At 54.4% G+C, this 17,078-nt stretch overlaps 1 pseudogene across 1 annotated transcript; it reads left to right on the forward strand.

The window, feature by feature from the left end:
- Positions 1 to 525: 525 nt before the first annotated feature.
- LOC311140003 (free fatty acid receptor 2-like) lies at positions 526 to 1,905 on the forward strand (annotated as a pseudogene). Its single transcript has 2 exons — positions 526 to 1,449; positions 1,900 to 1,905. The product of its transcript is annotated as a free fatty acid receptor 2-like (transcript).
- The last annotated feature ends 15,173 nt before the right edge of the window (positions 1,906 to 17,078 follow it).

The following is a 17,078-nucleotide window of genomic DNA, read 5'->3' on the forward strand; positions in this document are numbered from 1 at the left end:
ACATGAGCTCATGGGCTCTCATGGCGTGTTTGATTAGATTTTCGATTACATTTGCATTGATGTCAGAGTGATTAGAGGGACAATAGAGGGCTGAGCACCAGGCAGTTAGCAAGTTTGGTAGGCTACTAATAACCATCAGCAGCACCAGAGCTTGGAGAAGCCTAATTACCGTGGAATTTGACTGCCTTCATGACTTGTGACCGCCGGTGTGCGGTAAAATGGTCCCCATAACAGCCCTAGCTAGGCCTGGCACCTATTACCATACACTGTTCAAAGGCACTTCCATCTTTTGTCTTGCCCGTTCACCCTCTGAATGGTACACATACACAATTAATGTCTCAATTGTCTCAAAGCTTAAAAATCCTTATTTAACCTGTCTCCTCCCCTTCATCTACACTGATTGAAGTGGATTTAACAAGTGACATCAATAAGGGATCATAGCTTTTACCTCGATTCACCTGGTCAGTCTATGTCATGGAAAGAGCAGGTGTTCTTAAAGTTTTGTATACTCAATGTATATTGATTATGGTGGTGAGGAGTGAGGTGATTCTGTCTGTCTACATCACCTTCCTGATGGGCCTGCCTGGCAACATCCTGGCACTCTACGCCTTCAGCGTCAAGATCCACAAAAAGCCCACTCCTACAGACATCCTCCTGCTCAACCTGACTGTGTCCGACCTCATCTTCCTGCTCCTCAAGATGCATGAGGCAGCCTCCGGCAAGGTCTGGACTCTTCCCAGCTCTCTCTACAACATAACCTATTTCGTCTTCTTCTCCTCCACCATCTACACAAGCTCCTTCCTGCTGTTGGTGGTCAGTGTTGACCGCTACCTGTGTGTGGCCTTCCCTGTTCAGGACAGGCTCAGCCGCAAGCCCTTATACGGAGTGTTGAGCAGCCTAGTGGTGTGGGTCTTCAACTCGGACCACCTCTGCTTCATCTACATCATGGAGAACCAGTCAGCGATGGATGAGGGCCTCACCTCATCTGATTTCTATGCCTGATATGACAACTTCACCCAGGAGAAGCTTAAGGTGGTGCTCCCCATGCGCTTGGAGCTGTGTGTGGTTCTATACATCATGCCACTGCTGGTCTGTGTGTTCTGCTACCTGAACTTCATCCTCATCCTCAATAGGACCCCCAACCTTCGTGCAGAGAAAAGGAAGAGAGCCGTCGAAATGTCAATGGGGACTCTACTGGTTTTTGTTGTCTGCTTCCTGCCCTATAATGTCACCCATATACAGGGGTTCATCATCCAAGATGACGTGGGGTGGCGGCTCTAAGCTCTGCTCCTGACCCTGGTCAACACCGTCCTGGATCCTGTGACGTTCTACTTCTCCTCCTCCACATTCCAGGCCACCATGAAGAGGATCCTGACTGGGAAGCGAAGGAACAGCTCCCCTGGTGTCTTCATAACAGATTGAAACAACACTAGAGACATAGAGGGACAAGTTAATAATAATAATAATATAATAATAATAATAATAAGCCATTTAGCAGACGCTTTTATCCAAAGCGACTTACAAGTCATGCGTGCATACATTTTTGTGTATGGGTGGTCCCGGGGATTGAACCCACTACCCTGGCGTTACAAGCGCCGTGCTCTACCAGCTGAGCTACAGAGGACCACAATTATGATGGAAGGAATGTAAAAGGATGGTAATTCGTACACATTAACAAAAATGGCGCTGGTCCCTTATCTAGTGGGAGATCCCTATTCAAAAACACAGACAGAAGAATACAATGTTTAAAAATTAAAAATAGGCAGGCAGGACTTCACTCAGAGCTAAAAAATGCTCCCTCACATGCACACATACACACACACTTAAAGTTCTGAAGGTCCCTCTTCAGGTTCATTCAACTCCATGGAGTAATAGTCCAGTGGTTGCCTCTTTTTGTAGAAGTAGGTAAAGAGGGCTGCTCCCAGCCCCAGTAGCAGTAGAGCTCCTAGCACCAGGCCAATCTGCAGGCCCAGGGCAGACTCTGTGCTCATGCGTCAGTCGGTAGCCGGGTCGGTACAGGTGTCCCCCTGGGTGGGGGAGGTCTGGAGGATGAGGGCCCTCTGGTGGTCCGACAGGGCCTGGATGTTCCCCAGCACATGGAGCCACCCGGCCACACAGGAGAAGTTGGCCACCTGCAGGTAGAGGGCAGAGATACCACAGTGACATCTTTCCTCCAGATAGCCAGCAACATCCATCTCACTGTGACCCTGCACCAGTCCACTGCAGTTTCCTGGGTGCTCCTGCCAATCACCGGAGAGGGGAGCCAGGCATAGGTCGAGGTCGCTGGAGAAAGCGGGGCTGGGGCAGATGTTGGTCAGGCGCGGGGTGGGGGAGGAGCTGGTCCAGGAGGAGGGGCTTCTTGCCTCGCAGCAGGAGCAACGGCTGAGAGACACGGGACTATCCTCCACTGACCTGAGTACAGGCATCACCTGCTGCCCTCTGGTGGCGGAGAGTTTAATTAGCAATCTCAGGTCATCACTGAACACTAGCGTGTCACGAAGAGTGCTGTTGGTTAGGGTGGTACCAGCTCTACACACAGTGACTGTGTCAGAACACAGGACTACGGCCCCATTGGCCGGAATTGTGGCCCCCTTCGGAAACACCTGGTCTGCTCCTGTGATGTTCCCGATGAGGTAGAAGCCGTTATGGTCTGTGATTCCGGTCAGAGGGAGGGCCATGGTCGTACCGGCGCGATACTCTTCAAACACGGTCAGGACCAGGCCCTGTAGAGAAGTCAGGGGCGGTCCTAGCAGCTCCACAAACCCCCTCTGCTGGCTGTGGTTGGTCCACCGGGCACCTCCCACCTCGCTGATGACCACGCCTTCAGGGGGAGGGGGTGGGCGGGGACAAGAGTTCTCCCTCAGAGGTGTGGGTGGGGCCACCACAAAAGCAGACAGGTCGGCAGGCAGCAGGCCGTTACAGCGGCTCAAGGCCTCGTCTCCGGGCTGCACCTCCGGGTCCTCCAGCAGGGTGAGCTGTCCTGGGGTCAACACATCGCTCAGCTCCTGGGCATCCTTGTCTGAGCCCCTCAGCCGGTACACCACCGCGTCCAGCAACCCCTGGGTCGGGATCCCTCTCTGGGAGGCCGAGGGCGGGCCGAAGGCGCTGCGGTACAGGGCCACTGCGTCCGGCCCATTCTTAACCCACACACAACTGAGGGAGTTTTTTCGGACAACTGAAGACTTCCTAATATGGATGCCGTATTACGGGGCAGACAGTCACCAGTTCACAGACAATAATGTAGACTAGAGAGAGACCTGCTAGCATCCCACTGCTCACTTGACTCTGAAGCTAAGCAGGGTTGGTCCTAGTCAGTCCCTGGATGGGAGACCAGATGCTACTGGAAGTGGTGTTGGAGGGCTAGTACTAGAAGGCACTCTATCCTCTGGTCAAAAAAAATATCCCAATGCCCCTGGGCAGTGATTGGGGACATTGCCCTGTGTAGGGTGCCGTCTTTCGGATGGGACGTTAAACGGGTGTCTTGACTCTCTGTGGTCACTAAAGATCCCATGGCACTTAACGTACAGTGGGGAAAAAAAGTATTTAGTCAGCCACCAATTGTGCAAGTTCTCCCACTTAAAAAGATGAGAGAGGCCTGTAATTTTCATCATAGGTACACGTCAACTATGACAGACAAATTGAGAAAAAAAATCCAGAAAGTCACATTGTAGGATTTTTAATGAATTTTTTTGCAAATTATGGTGGAAAATAAGTATTTGGTCACCTACAAACAAGCAAGATTTCTGGCTCTCACAGACCTGTAACTTCTTCTTTAAGAGGCCCCTCTGTCCTCCACTCGTTACCTGTATTAATGGCACCTGTTTGAACTTGTTATCAGTATAAAAGACACCTGTCCACAACCTCAAACAGTCACACTCCAAACTCCACTATGGCCAAGACCAAAGAGCTGTCAAAGGACACCAGAAACAATTGTAGACCTGCACCAGGCTGGGAAGACTGAATCTGCAATAGGTAAGCAGCTTGATTTGAAGAAATCAACTGTGGGAGCAATTATTAGGAAATGGAAGACATACAAGACCACTGATAATCTCCCTCGATCTGGGGCTCCACGCAAGATCTCACCCCGTGGGGTCAAAATGATCACAAGAACGGTGAGCAAAAATCCCAGAACCACACGGGGGGACCTAGTGAATGACCTGCAGAGAGCTGGGACCAAAGTAACAAAGCCTACCATCAGTAACACACTACGCCGCCAAGGACTCAAATCCTGCAGTGCAAGACGTGTCCCCCTGCTTAAGCCAGTACATGTCCAGGCCCGTCTGAAGTTTGCTAGAGTGCATTTGGATGATCCAGAAGAGGATTGGGAGAATGTCATATGGTCAGATGAAACCAAAATATAACTTTTTGGTAAAAACTCAACTCGTTGTGTTTGGAGGACAAAGAATGCTGAGTTGCATCCAAATAACACCATACCTACTGTGAAGCATGGGGGTGGAAACATCATGCTTTGGGGCTGTTTTTCTGCAAAGGGAAAAGAATGAATGGGGCCATGTATCGTGAGATTTTGAGTGAAAACCTCCTTCCATCAGCAAGGGCATTGAAGATGAAACGTGGCTGGGTCTTTCAGCATGACAATAATCCCAAACACACCGCCCGGGCAACGAAGGAGTGGCTTCGTAAGAAGCATTTCAAGGTCCTGGAGTGGCCTAGCCAGTCTCCAGATCTCAACCCCATAGAAAATCTTTGGAGGGAGTTGGAAGTCTGTGTTGCCCAGCGACAGCCCCAAAACATCACTGCTCTAGAGGAGATCTGCATGGAGGAATGGGCCAAAATACCAGCAACAGTGTGTGAAAACCTTGTGAAGACTTACAGAAAACGTTTGACCTGTGTCATTGCCAACAAAGGTGTCACGGTTTCGGCCGAGGCTGCTCCTCCTCCTGGTTCGGGCAGGCTGCGGCGTTCGTCGTCCCCAGAATACTAGCTGCCACCGTTGTATGTTTCGTGTATTGATTGCTTTAGTCTGTCTGGTACACCTGTGTCTGTTTGTGTCCTAATTACGTGTCCTATAAGTTCCCTGTTTTGTGTTAGTTAGATTGTGTGTTGTTGTTCGCCTGTCGTTGTGCTGCGTGTTTTGTTTCTTGTTTGCTGTTTTAGTGTTTTACGCATGGTGCGTAAATACTCGCCTCTGATTGTTTCGAGGTAGTTTGTTTACCGCTTCCTTGTTGGATTTTTGAGTAAACTCTGTTGGACTGAGCCTTGGTGTCCTGCGCCTGACTTCCACACCACATACACCTCACCACATGACAGAACAACACACCCACATGGAGTCAGCAGGAACAGCGGCGGCACCCGATTCCCTGGAATACCGGATTAATTCCCAGGACGCCATGATCCGGCAACTCGGGGCCGCCATGGACGAGGTGTCCAACAGACTGCGCCGTTTGATGAATCGGGAGGTGCCCACGCCTTCTCACACCATCCCAGCACCAACGGCCAGTCCTCCTCTCTCAGCACCGGAACCCAGTGGCATTCGGCTCTCGCTCCCGAGGGCATATGACGGTTCTGCAGCCGGGTGTCAGGGCTTCCTCCTACAGGTAGAACTTTACCTTGCCACTATACACCCGGCGCCCTCGGGATACGAGAGCGTCTCCGCCCTCATCTCCTGTCTCTCCGGAAAGGCGTTGGAGTGGGCCAATGCCGAATGGAGGGGAATAGACGCCACCACCATCACCTACGCAGAGTTTTCCCGCCGCTTCAGGACTGTCTTCGATCATCCACCTGAGGGGAAAGCGGCGGGAGAGCGTCTATTCCACCTCCGACAGGGGAAGAGGAGCGCACAGGAGTTCGCACTGGAGTTCCGGACATTAGTAGCGGATGCGGGATGGAATAAGAGGGCCCTCATTGACCACTATCGGTGTAGCCTACGAGAGGACGTTCGTCGTGAGATGGCCTGCAGGGATACCAACCTGTCGTTCGACCAGCTGGTGGACATCTCCATCAGTCTAGACACCCTGCTGGCTACCCGCGGACGTCCCGAGTGGGGGCCGTCCATTCCATCCTCCAGCACCTCCGAGCCTATTCCTATGGAGCTCGGGGGTGCTGGCGCTAGAGAGAGGAGGAGGGAGAACCCGAGGAGGGCCACCCCCTGCACCAACTGTGGCCGTGGAGGACACACCGCGGCCAGGTGCTGGGGAGGGTCTTCTGAGAGAGGGGACAACAGGTCACGCACTGGGGAGTCATTTCAGGTGAGTAGGCGCCCACTTACCCAGAGCTCTCTGTTGGCCACATGAGCATTCCTGTGCGTTTTCCACAGGTGGCACCTCATTCCCAGCATAAGGCGCTAGTAGATTCAGGCGCAGCTGGGAACTTTATTGATCGGGCATTTTGTGCTAGGTTAGGAATTCCCCTTCGGCCGGTAGAAGTTCCATTCCCTGTCCATGCATTAGACAGCCGGCCGTTGGGGTCGGGTCTGATCAGGGATGTCACAGCACCACTGACGATGACTACGCAGGGGGGTCATGAGGAAATCATTCAGTTCTATCTGATTGACTCTCCTGCGTACCCAGTGGTGTTGGGGCTTCCCTGGTTAAGCACCCACGATCCTACCATAGCGTGGCAACAGAGGGCTCTTATGGAGTGGTCTGCCCAGTGTGTAGGGAGATGTCTAGGTGTTTCCATAGGGGCGACCTCGGTAGAGAGTCCGAACCAAGTGCCCGCACTGCGCATTCCCCCCGAGTATGAGGATTTAGCACTAGTGTTTAGTAAATCGAGGGCAGCACGGCTACCTCCTCATAGACAGGGGGACTGTGCGATAAATATCCAGACTGAAGCAGCTCTTCCCAGGAGTCGTGTGTATCCCCTGTCTCAAGAGGAGACTGCGGCTATGGAGACTTACATAGCCGAGTCCTTGGCACAGGGATACATACGGCCCTCTACTTCTCCGGTCTCCTCGAGTTTCTTCTTTGTGAAGAAGAAGGACGGGGGATTGCGCCCGTGTATTGATTACCGTAGTCTCAATCAGATCACAGTAAAATACAGTTACCCACTTCCACTGATTGCGACGATGACGGAGTCATTACGCGGAGCGCGGTTCTTCACAAAGTTGGATCTCAGGAGCGCGTACAATTTGGTGCGCATTAGGGAGGGGGATGAATGGAAAACAGCATTTAGCACCACCTCGGGTCATTACGAGTATCTCGTCATGCCATACGGGTTAATGAATGCTCCTTCAGTCTTCCAATCCTTTGTTGATGAGATTTTCCGGGACATGCATGGGCAGGGTGTAGTGGTGTACATTGACGACATTCTAGTGTACTCTTCTACACGAGCCGAGCATGTAGCCCAGGTGCGCCGAGTATTGAGACGACTGTTGGAGCATGACTTGTATGTCAAGGCAGAGAAATGCCTGTTCTTCCAGGAGTCCGTCTCCTTTTTGGGTTATCGGTTGTCCGCGTCTGGCGTGGAGATAGAGGTAGATCGGGTATCGGCTGTGCGTAATTGGCAAACTCCAACCACCGTAAAAGAGGTGCAGCGGTTCTTGGGTTTTGCTAATTACTACCGGAGGTTTATCCGGGGCTTTGGACAGGTTGCAGCTCCCATTACGTCCCTGCTAAAGGGGGGTCCGGTGCGCTTGCAGTGGTCAGCTGAGGCGGACAGGGCATTTGTCAAGCTGAAGAACCTGTTCGCCTCGGCCCCGGTGCTGGCGCATCCGGATCCCTCTTTGCCTTTCCAAGTAGAGGTGGACGCGTCCGAGACCGGTATTGGGGCAGTCCTGTCACAACGGTCCGGCACGCCACCTAAGCTCCGCCCCTGTGCGTTCTACTCCAAGAAGCTCAGCTCGGCGGAGCGCAATTATGACGTTGGGGACAGGGAGCTGTTAGCTGTAGTCCAGGCTCTAAAGGTGTGGAGGCATTGGCTTGAGGGGGCTCAACACCCTTTCCTCATTCTGACTGATCACCGTAACCTGGAGTACATCCGGGCAGCTAGGAGATTGAACCCTCGTCAGGCTAGGTGGAACATGTTCCTGACCCGGTTTGTTTTTAAGATCACATACATCCCTGGGTCCCAGAACGGTAAGGCAGACGCCCTGTCCCGGCAGTATGACACAGAGGAGAGGTCCATTGAGCCTACTTCCATACTGCCGGAGTCTTGTCTGGTGGCTCCGGTAGTGTGGGAGGTCGATGCGGAAATCGAGCGGGCGCTGCGTACCGACCCTACTCCCCCCGAGTGTCCTGTGGGGCGGACATACGTTCCGCTCGAGGTTCGTGATCGGCTTATTTCTTGGGCTCATACATCACCCTCCTCTGGACATCCTGGTATTGGTCGGACGGTGCACTGCCTTAGCGTGAAATACTGGTGGCCAACGTTAGCCAGGGATGTGAGGGTTTATGTCTCCTCCTGCTCGGTATGTGCCCAGTGTAAGGCACCTAGACATTTGCCCAGAGGTAAGTTACATCCTCTGCCCGTTCCACAACGACCATGGTCCCACCTCTCGGTAGATTTTGTGACCGATCTACCTCCTTCCCAGGGTAATACCACCATTTTGGTCATTGTGGATCGGTTTTCTAAGGCCTGTCGTCTCCTCCCACTGCCGGGTCTCCCTACTGCCCTACAGACCGCTGAGGCCCTCTTTACCCACGTGTTCCGGCACTATGGGGTCCCCGAGGATATTGTGTCCGACCGAGGTCCCCAGTTCACCTCCAGAGTCTGGGGGGCTTTCATGGAACGCCTGGGGGTCTCGGTTAGCCTTACCTCGGGGTACCACCCAGAGAGCAATGGGCAGGTTGAACGTGTGAACCAGGATGTGGGTAGGTTTTTGAGGTCCTATTGCCGGGACCGGCCGGAGGAGTGGTCGAGGTATATCCCCTGGGCAGAGATGGCCCAGAACTCTCTCCGCCACTCCTCCACCGGATTAACACCTTTCCAGTGTATTTTAGGGTATCAGCCGGTCCTGGCACCGTGGCACGAGAGCCAGACCGAGGCCCCTGCGGTGGACGAGTGGATTCGGCGCTCGGAGGATACGTGGGACGCTGCCCATGTCCATCTGCAGCGTGCCATCCGTCAACAGAAGGCGAGCGCCGATCGCCACCGCAGTGAGGGGCTGGTGTACGCACCGGGAGATCGAGTCTGGCTCTCGACTCGAAACCTGCCCCTCCGCCTGCCCTGCCGGAAGCTGGGTCGGCGGTTTGTGGGGCCCTTCAAAGTCCTGAGAAGATTGAACGAGGTGTGTTACAGATTACAACTACCTATTGAGTACAAAAATATTAACCCCTCGTTCCATGTGTCTCTTCTCAGGCCGGTGGTAGCTGGTCCACTCCAAGAGGAGGAGATAGGAGAGACCCCTCCACCCCCTTTGGACATCGAGGGGGCACCGGCGTACAGGGTCCGGACTATATTGGACTCGAGGCGCCGGAGGAGTGGTCTCCAGTATCTCGTGGAGTGGGAGTGGTACGGTCCGGAGGAACGGTGCTGGGTGCCTAGGAGGGACATTCTCGACATATCCCTCCTGACAGAGTTCCACCGTGGGCATCCCACGCGCCCGGGTCCGCGTCCTCCTGGCCGTCCCCGAGACCGGGGTCGGCGCACGGCTGGAGCCGTGCGTCAAGGGGGGGGTACTGTCACGGTTTCGGCCGAGGCTGCTCCTCCTCCTGGTTCGGGCAGGCTGCGGCGTTCGTCGTCCCCGGAATACTAGCTGCCACCGTTGTATGTTTCGTGTATTGATTGCTTTAGTCTGTCTGGTACACCTGTGTCTGTTTGTGTCCTAATTACGTGTCCTATAAGTTCCCTGTTTTGTGTTAGTTAGATTGTGTGTTGTTGTTCGCCTGTCGTTGTGCTGCGTGTTTTGTTTCTTGTTTGCTGTTTTAGTGTTTTACGCATGGTGCGTAAATACTCGCCTCTGATTGTTTCGAGGTAGTTTGTTTACCGCTTCCTTGTTGGATTTTTGAGTAAACTCTGTTGGACTGAGCCTTGGTGTCCTGCGCCTGACTTCCACACCACATACACCTCACCACATGACAAAAGGGTATATAACAAAGTAATGAGAAACTTTTGTTATTGACCAAATACTTATTTTCCACCATAATTTGCAAATACATTCATAAAAAATCATACAATGTGATTTTCTGGATTTTTTTTCTCATTTTATCTGTCATAGTTGACGTGTACCTATGATGAAAATTACAGGCCTCTCTCATCTTTTTAAGTGGGAGAACTTGCACAATTGGTGGCTGACTAAATACTTTTTTCCCCCACTGTACATGGTAATGTAAATATTGTATTTTTTTGTGATCCAATACGTAATATAGTACATTCATCATAATTTGGTTGTAATCCAGAGAGGTTAGAAAATATATCTAGATCCTCTATGAGGCTGTGGAGGGATTCAAGTAGTGGATTTAAAAGAAAACATGAATCATCAGCGTACAATGACACCTTTATTATACTCCCTCTTACACATATGTAATATCAGATGTAAACACAGCAATGTTTTGCATTTGAGTTAATAGTTACCATGCGCTCTCACATCCTCATGTTTGCAGACAATTGTTCAATGCGTCTGCAGTATACTCAGATGACACAGACCTCAGACAGGTCTACTTGACTACTACACTGCTCAAAAAAATAAAGGGAACACTTAATCAACACAATGTAACTCCAAGTCAATCACACTTCTGTGAAATCAAACTGTCCACTTAGGAAGCAACACTGATTGACAATAAATGTCACATGCTGTTGTGCAAATGGAATAGACAACAGGTGGAAATTATAGGCAATTAGCAAGACACCCCCAATAAAGGACTGGTTTTGCAGGTGGTGACCACAGACCACTTCTCAGTTTCAATGCTTCCTGGCTGATGTTTTGGTCACTTTTGAATGCTGGCGGTGCTTTCACTCTAGTGGTAGCATGAGACGGAGTCTACAACCCACACAAGTGGCTCAGGTAGTGCAGCTCATCCAGGATGGCACATCAATGCGAGCTGTGGCAAGAAGGTTTGCTGGGTCTGTCAGCGTAGTGTCCAGAGCATGGAGGCGCTACCAGGAGACAGGCCAGTACATCAGGAGACGTGGAGGAGGCCAACTGTGACACTCTGGCTCTATGGACGTTTATAATTGAGCCAGGGTTGTTCATTTTCATGTGTTTGGGTGTATTTCATTTGGTGGTGTTGGGGATGGGTGAGTTTCATTTTGTTTGTGTCAGGTGGTGATTGGTCGATGACTCCCAATCGGAGGTAACGAGTGTCAGCTGTCGGCTCGTTATCTCTGATTGGGAGCCATATATATTCTGTGTGTTTTCTCCTTTGTGTGGTGGGTTATTGTTTCTTTGTTGCTGTTTGTCGTAATTCAGTATAGAACTTCACGTATCGTCTTTTGTTGTTTTTCGTGGTTGCTTTGATTAATAAAGTCATCATGTTCACTCGCAACGCTGCGCATTGGTCCAATCCTTCAGACGATCGTGACAGAATAACCCACCACAAGAGGACCAAGCGGCGTAACAAGCGGCAACAGGACCTACCTACACAGGATTTATGGACGCCTCCTAAGGATTTTTGTACATGGGAGGAGATTCGGGCTGGAAAGGGTCCTTGGGCACAACCGGAGGAATATCACCGCCCTCGTGAAGAGCTGGAGACAGCTGCAGCCGAGAGGAGGTGGTATGAGGAGGAATATCACCGCCCTCGTGAAGAGCTGGAGGCAGCTGCAGCCGAGAGGAGGTGGTATGAAGAGGAAGCGCGGAGTCGAGGCTGGAAGCCCGTGGTTACTCCCCAAAAAAATTTTTGGGGGGGGCACATGGCTTGGGCGCCTGGGCAGCAGGAGGCTGCCACAGGTAGAGCTGGAGAGAAGGCTATCGGATTACGGGAGCCATTGGCGAGTAGAGGGAGGGAAGTTGTTGTGGCACGGCATGAGAGACTGAAGTGTGTTCCCAGTCTGGTCCGGTCCGTTCTTGATCCCCAGTTAAGGCCAGTGGTGGGTGTTCCCGGTACGGACCGGTCTGTTCCTACTCCACGCACCAGGTCCACGATGTGCGTCGCCAGCCGGCCAGAGTCTGCCGTCTGCCCTAGGGCGTCTGAACTGCCCGTCTGCCAAGCGCTGCATAAGCCGCCCGTCTGTACTGAGCCTGCAAAGCCGTCCGTCTGCCATGAGCCTTCAGAGCCGTCCGCCAGACAGAATCATACACCTGCTATGGAATCAGCAGGAGCCGACGCAGCCCAGACTAGACTGGAAGCTCAGGTTCGGGACCAGAAAGAGCAACTCCTGCAGATGGGAGCCGCCCTGCTGGAGGTGATGACTGCAATCCGAGGCTGGGGTCCGCCTCCACCGCCAGCCTCCCAGCCAGCACCATCAGCCAGCCATGAGCAGCCAGATCCGTCAGCCAGCCATGAGCAGCCAGATCCGTCAGCCAGCCATGAGCAGCCAGATCCGTCAGCCAGCCATGAGCAGCCAGATCCGTCAGCCAGCCATGAGCAGCCAGATCCGTCAGCCAGCCATGAGCAGCCAGATCCGTCAGCCAGCCATGAGCAGCCAGATCCGTCAGCCAGCCATGAGCAGCCAGACCCGTCAGCCAGCCATGAGCAGCCAGATCCGTCAGCCAGCCATGAGCAGCCAGATCCGTCAGCCAGCCATGAGCAGCCAGACCCGTCAGCCAGCCATGAGCAGCCAGATCCGTCAGCCAGCCATGAGCAGCCAGATCCGTCAGCCAGCCATGAGCAGCCAGATCCGTCAGCCAGCCATGAGCAGCCAGACCCGTCAGCCAGCCATGAGCAGCCAGATCCGTCAGCCAGCCATGAGCAGCCAGATCCGTCAGCGAGCCATGAGCAGCCAGATCCGTCAGCCAGCCATGGGCAGCCAGATCCGTCAGCCAGCCATGAGCAGCCAGATCCGTCAGCCAGCCATGAGCAGCCAGATCCGTCAGCCAGCCATGAGCAACCAGATCCGTCAGCCAGCCAGGATCCGCCAGAGCCGTCCAGCCAGGATCCGCCAGAGCCGTCCAGCCAGGATCCGCCAGAGCCGTCCAGCCAGGATCCGCCAGAGCCGTCCAGCCAGGATCCGCCAGAGCCGTCCAGCCAGGATCCGCCAGAGCCGTCCCGCCAGGATCCGCCAGAGCCGTCCAGCCTGGATCCGCCAGAGCCGTCCAGCCTGGATCCGCCAGAGCCGTCCCGCCAGGATCCGCCAGAGCCGTCCCGCCAGGATCCGCCAGAGCCGTCCCGCCAGGATCCGCCAGAGCCAGCCAGCCAGGATCCTCCATCTAGTCAGGTGATGCCCCTTAGCCCGGTGCTGCCCCTTAGTCCGGTGCTGCCCCTTAGTTCGGTGCTGCCCTTTAGCCCGGTGCTGCCCCTTAGTCCGGTGCTGCCCCTGAGTCCGGTGCCGCCCCTTAGCCCGGTGCTGCCCCGTAGTCCGGTACTGCCCCTTAGCCCGGTGCTGCCCCTTAGTCCTGTACTGCCCTTTAGTCCGGTACTGCCCCGTAGTCCGGTGCTGCCCCTTGTCCCGGTGCTGCCCCTTATCCCGGTGCTGCCCCTTATCCCGGTGCTGCCCCTTAGGCCGATGCTGCCCCTTAGTCCGGGGTTGCCCCTTAGTCCAGGTGGGGTTAGGTGGAGGGTGGTCATTGGGAGGAGGCTACCGAAGCAGGTTGTGACTGTGGTGGGGTGGGGATCACGACCGGGGCCAGAGCCGCCACCATGGACAGACGCCCACCCAGACCCTCCCCTAGTCCTGATGTTGGTGCGCCCGGAGTTCGCACCTTTAGGGGGGGGTACTGTGACACTCTGGCTCTATGGACGTTTATAATTGAGCCAGGGTTGTTCATTTTCATGTGTTTGGGTGTATTTCATTTGGTGGTGTTGGGGATGGGTGAGTTTCATTTTGTTTGTGTCAGGTGGTGATTGGTCGATGACTCCCAATCGGAGGTAACGAGTGTCAGCTGTCGGCTCGTTATCTCTGATTGGGAGCCATATATATTCTGTGTGTTTTCTCCTTTGTGTGGTGGGTTATTGTTTCTTTGTTGCTGTTTGTCGTAATTCAGTATAGAACTTCACGTATCGTCTTTTGTTGTTTTTCGTGGTTGCTTTGATTAATAAAGTCATCATGTTCACTCGCAACGCTGCGCATTGGTCCAATCCTTCAGACGATCGTGACACCAACAACCCAGCAACAGGACTGCTACCTCCGCCTTTGTGCAAGGAGGAGCAGGAGGAGCACTGCCAGAGCCCTGCAAAATGACCTTCAGCAGGCCACAAATGTGTCTGCTCAAACGGTCAGAAACAGACTCCATGAGGGTGGTATGAGGGCCCGACATCCATTTTCATTTCATTTCCTTTCAGTCATTTTGCAGACGCTCTTATCCAGAGCGACTTACAGGAGCAATTAGGGTTAAGTGCCTTGCTCAAGGGCACATCGACAGATTTTTCACCTAGTCGGCTCGGGGATTAGAACCAGCGACCTTTCGGTTACTGGCACAACGCTCTTAACCACTAAGCTACCTGCCGCCCCACAGGTGGGGTTTGTGCTTACAGCCCAACACCGTGCAGGACGATTGGCATTTGCCAGAGAACACCAAGATTGGAAAATTCGCCACTGGCGCCCTGTGCTCTTCACAGATGAAAGCAGGTTCACACTGAGCACGTGACAGACGTGACAGAGTCTGTAGACGCCGTGGAGAACATTCTGCTGCCTGCAACATCCTCCAGCATGACCGGTTTGGCGGTGGGTCAGTCATGGTGTGGGGTGGCATTTCTTTGGGGGGCCGCACAGCCCTCCATGTGCTCGCCAGAGGTAGCCTGACTGCCATTAGGCACCGAGATGAGATCCTCAGACCCCTTGTGAGACCATATGCTGGTGCGGTTGGCCCTGGGTTCCTCCTAATGCAAGACAATGCTAGACCTCATGTGGCTGGAGTGTGTCAGCAGTTCCTGCAAGAGGAAGGCATTGATGCTATGGACTGGCCCGCCCGTTCCCCAGACCTGAATCCAATTGAGCACATCTGGGACATCATGTCTCGCTCCATCCACCAACGCCACGTTGCACCACAGACTGTCCAGGAGTTGGCGGATGCTTTAGTCCAGGTCTGGGAGGAGATCCCTCAGGAGACCATCTGCCACCTCATCAGGAGCATGCCCAGGCATTGTAGGGAGGTCATACAGGCACGTGGAGGCCACACACACTACTGAGCCTCATTTTGACTTGTTTTAAGGACATTACATCAAAGTTGGATCAGCCTGTAGTGTGGTTTTCCACTTTAATTTTGAGGGTGACTCCAAATCCAGACCTCCATGGGTGTCACGCCCTGACTCAGGGGACGCTTAAATGTTGAGTCAGGGTGTGTATATTCTTTGTTGTGTGTTTTCTATGTTTCGATCTATTATGTGTAGATCTATGTTGGCCGGTGCGGTTCCCAATCAGAGGCAGCTGTAGCTCGTTGTCTCTGATTGGGGATCATACTTAGGCAGCCTTTTGGCACTAGAGGGTTGTGGGATCTTGTTCCGTGTAAGGTATGTTGTGTGTATCTACCTTAGGACTTCACGTTTCGTTTCATTTATTGTTTTGTCGTGTGTTTATTTAGTTGAATAAACATGTACGTATATCACGCTGCTCCTTGGTCTGTCCCATCATTAAACGAACGTGACAGAAGATCCCACCAAACGAGGACCAAGCAGCGTGCCCAGGCGGAGCGAATGGCCATGTCACAGGTGGCCGATTTGTGGTCATGGGAAGAGATATTTGCGGGGAAAGGACCATGGGCTAAGTTAGATGCCCAGGCAGGAGAGGAGCAACGGCAACACGGAGGAGGCCGGTCGAGGAGGAAGCCCGAGAAGCAGCCCCAAGAAAATGTTGGGGGGGGGCACACGGGGTGGTTGGCGGAGCCTAGGGTTAGAGCAGAGCCAACTCCCCGTACTCACGCGAAGAGGCGTATGACTGGGCAAGCTCCGTGTTATGCGGAGCTACGTACTGTGTCGCCAGTGCGCCGGCACAGTCCTGTACGCACGTGCCATGCAAGATGGGCATCCAGCCAGGACAGGGTGTGCCGGCTCAATGCTCCTGGTCTCCAGTACGCCTCCTCGGTCCCGCATATCCTGCGCCAGTTCTACGAACTGTATCGCCAGTGCGCGTGCACAGCCCACCGCGTCCTGTGCCAGCGCCCCGCATGTGTAGTGCGAAAGTGGGCAGCCAGCCAGGACGGGTTGTGCCAGCTCTCCGCTCCAGACCTCCAGTCCGCCAAACAGGCCGGTCCGCCCTGTTCCTGCTCTTCTGCACCAAGCCAGTGGTGCGCGTCGCCAGCCCGGCCCGGCCTGTTCCTGATTCTCGCACCAAGACAGTGGTGCGCGTCGCCGGCCCGACCCGGCCTGTTCCTGCTCCTCGCATCAAGCCAGTGGTTCGCGTCGCCGGCCCGGCCCGGCCTGTTCCTGCTCCTCGCACCAAGCCAGTGGTGCGCGTCGCCGGCCCGGCCCGGCCTGGTCCTGCTCCTCGCACCAAGCCAGTGGTGCGCGTTGCCGGCCCGGCCTGTTCCTGCTCCTCGCACCAAGCCAGTGGTGCGAGGAGCCAGCCCGGCCGCGCCTGTTCCTGCTCCTCGCACCAAGCCAGTGGTGCGCGTCGCCAGCCCGGCCTGGCCTGTTCCTGCTCCTCGCACCAAGCCAGTGGTGCGCGTCGCCAGTCCGGCCTGGCCTGTTCCTGCTCCTCGCACCAAGCCAGTGGTGCGCGTCGCCAGTCCGGCCCGGCCCATTCCTGCCCCTCGCACCAAGCCAGTGGTGCGTGTTCCTAGTCAGGTCCGGCCCGTGCCTGCTCCTCGCACCAGACCAGTGGTGCGTTTGTCCAGTCCGGCACGGCCCGTGCCTGTTCCAGCAGCTGCTCCACTCCGGAGCCAGAGCAGTCCGCTCCACCGGTGCCTGATCCAGTTCCGGTCAGCTGTTCCACTCCGGAGCCCGAGCAGTCCGCTCCACCGGTGCCTGATCCAGCTCCGGTCAGCTGCTCCTCTCCGGAGCCAGAGCAGTCCGCTCCACTGGTGCCTGATCCAGCTCCGGTCAGCTGCTCCACTCCGGAGTCAGAGCAGTTCGCTCCACCTGGGTCCAGTCCAGCTCCGGTCAGCGGCTCCACTCCGGAGCCAGAGCAGTCCGCTCCACCGGTGCCTG

This window comes from Coregonus lavaretus (assembly GCF_964263955.1).
Source record: "Coregonus lavaretus genome assembly, chromosome: 13".
In the NCBI taxonomy this organism is placed as follows: domain Eukaryota; kingdom Metazoa; phylum Chordata; class Actinopteri; order Salmoniformes; family Salmonidae; genus Coregonus; species Coregonus lavaretus.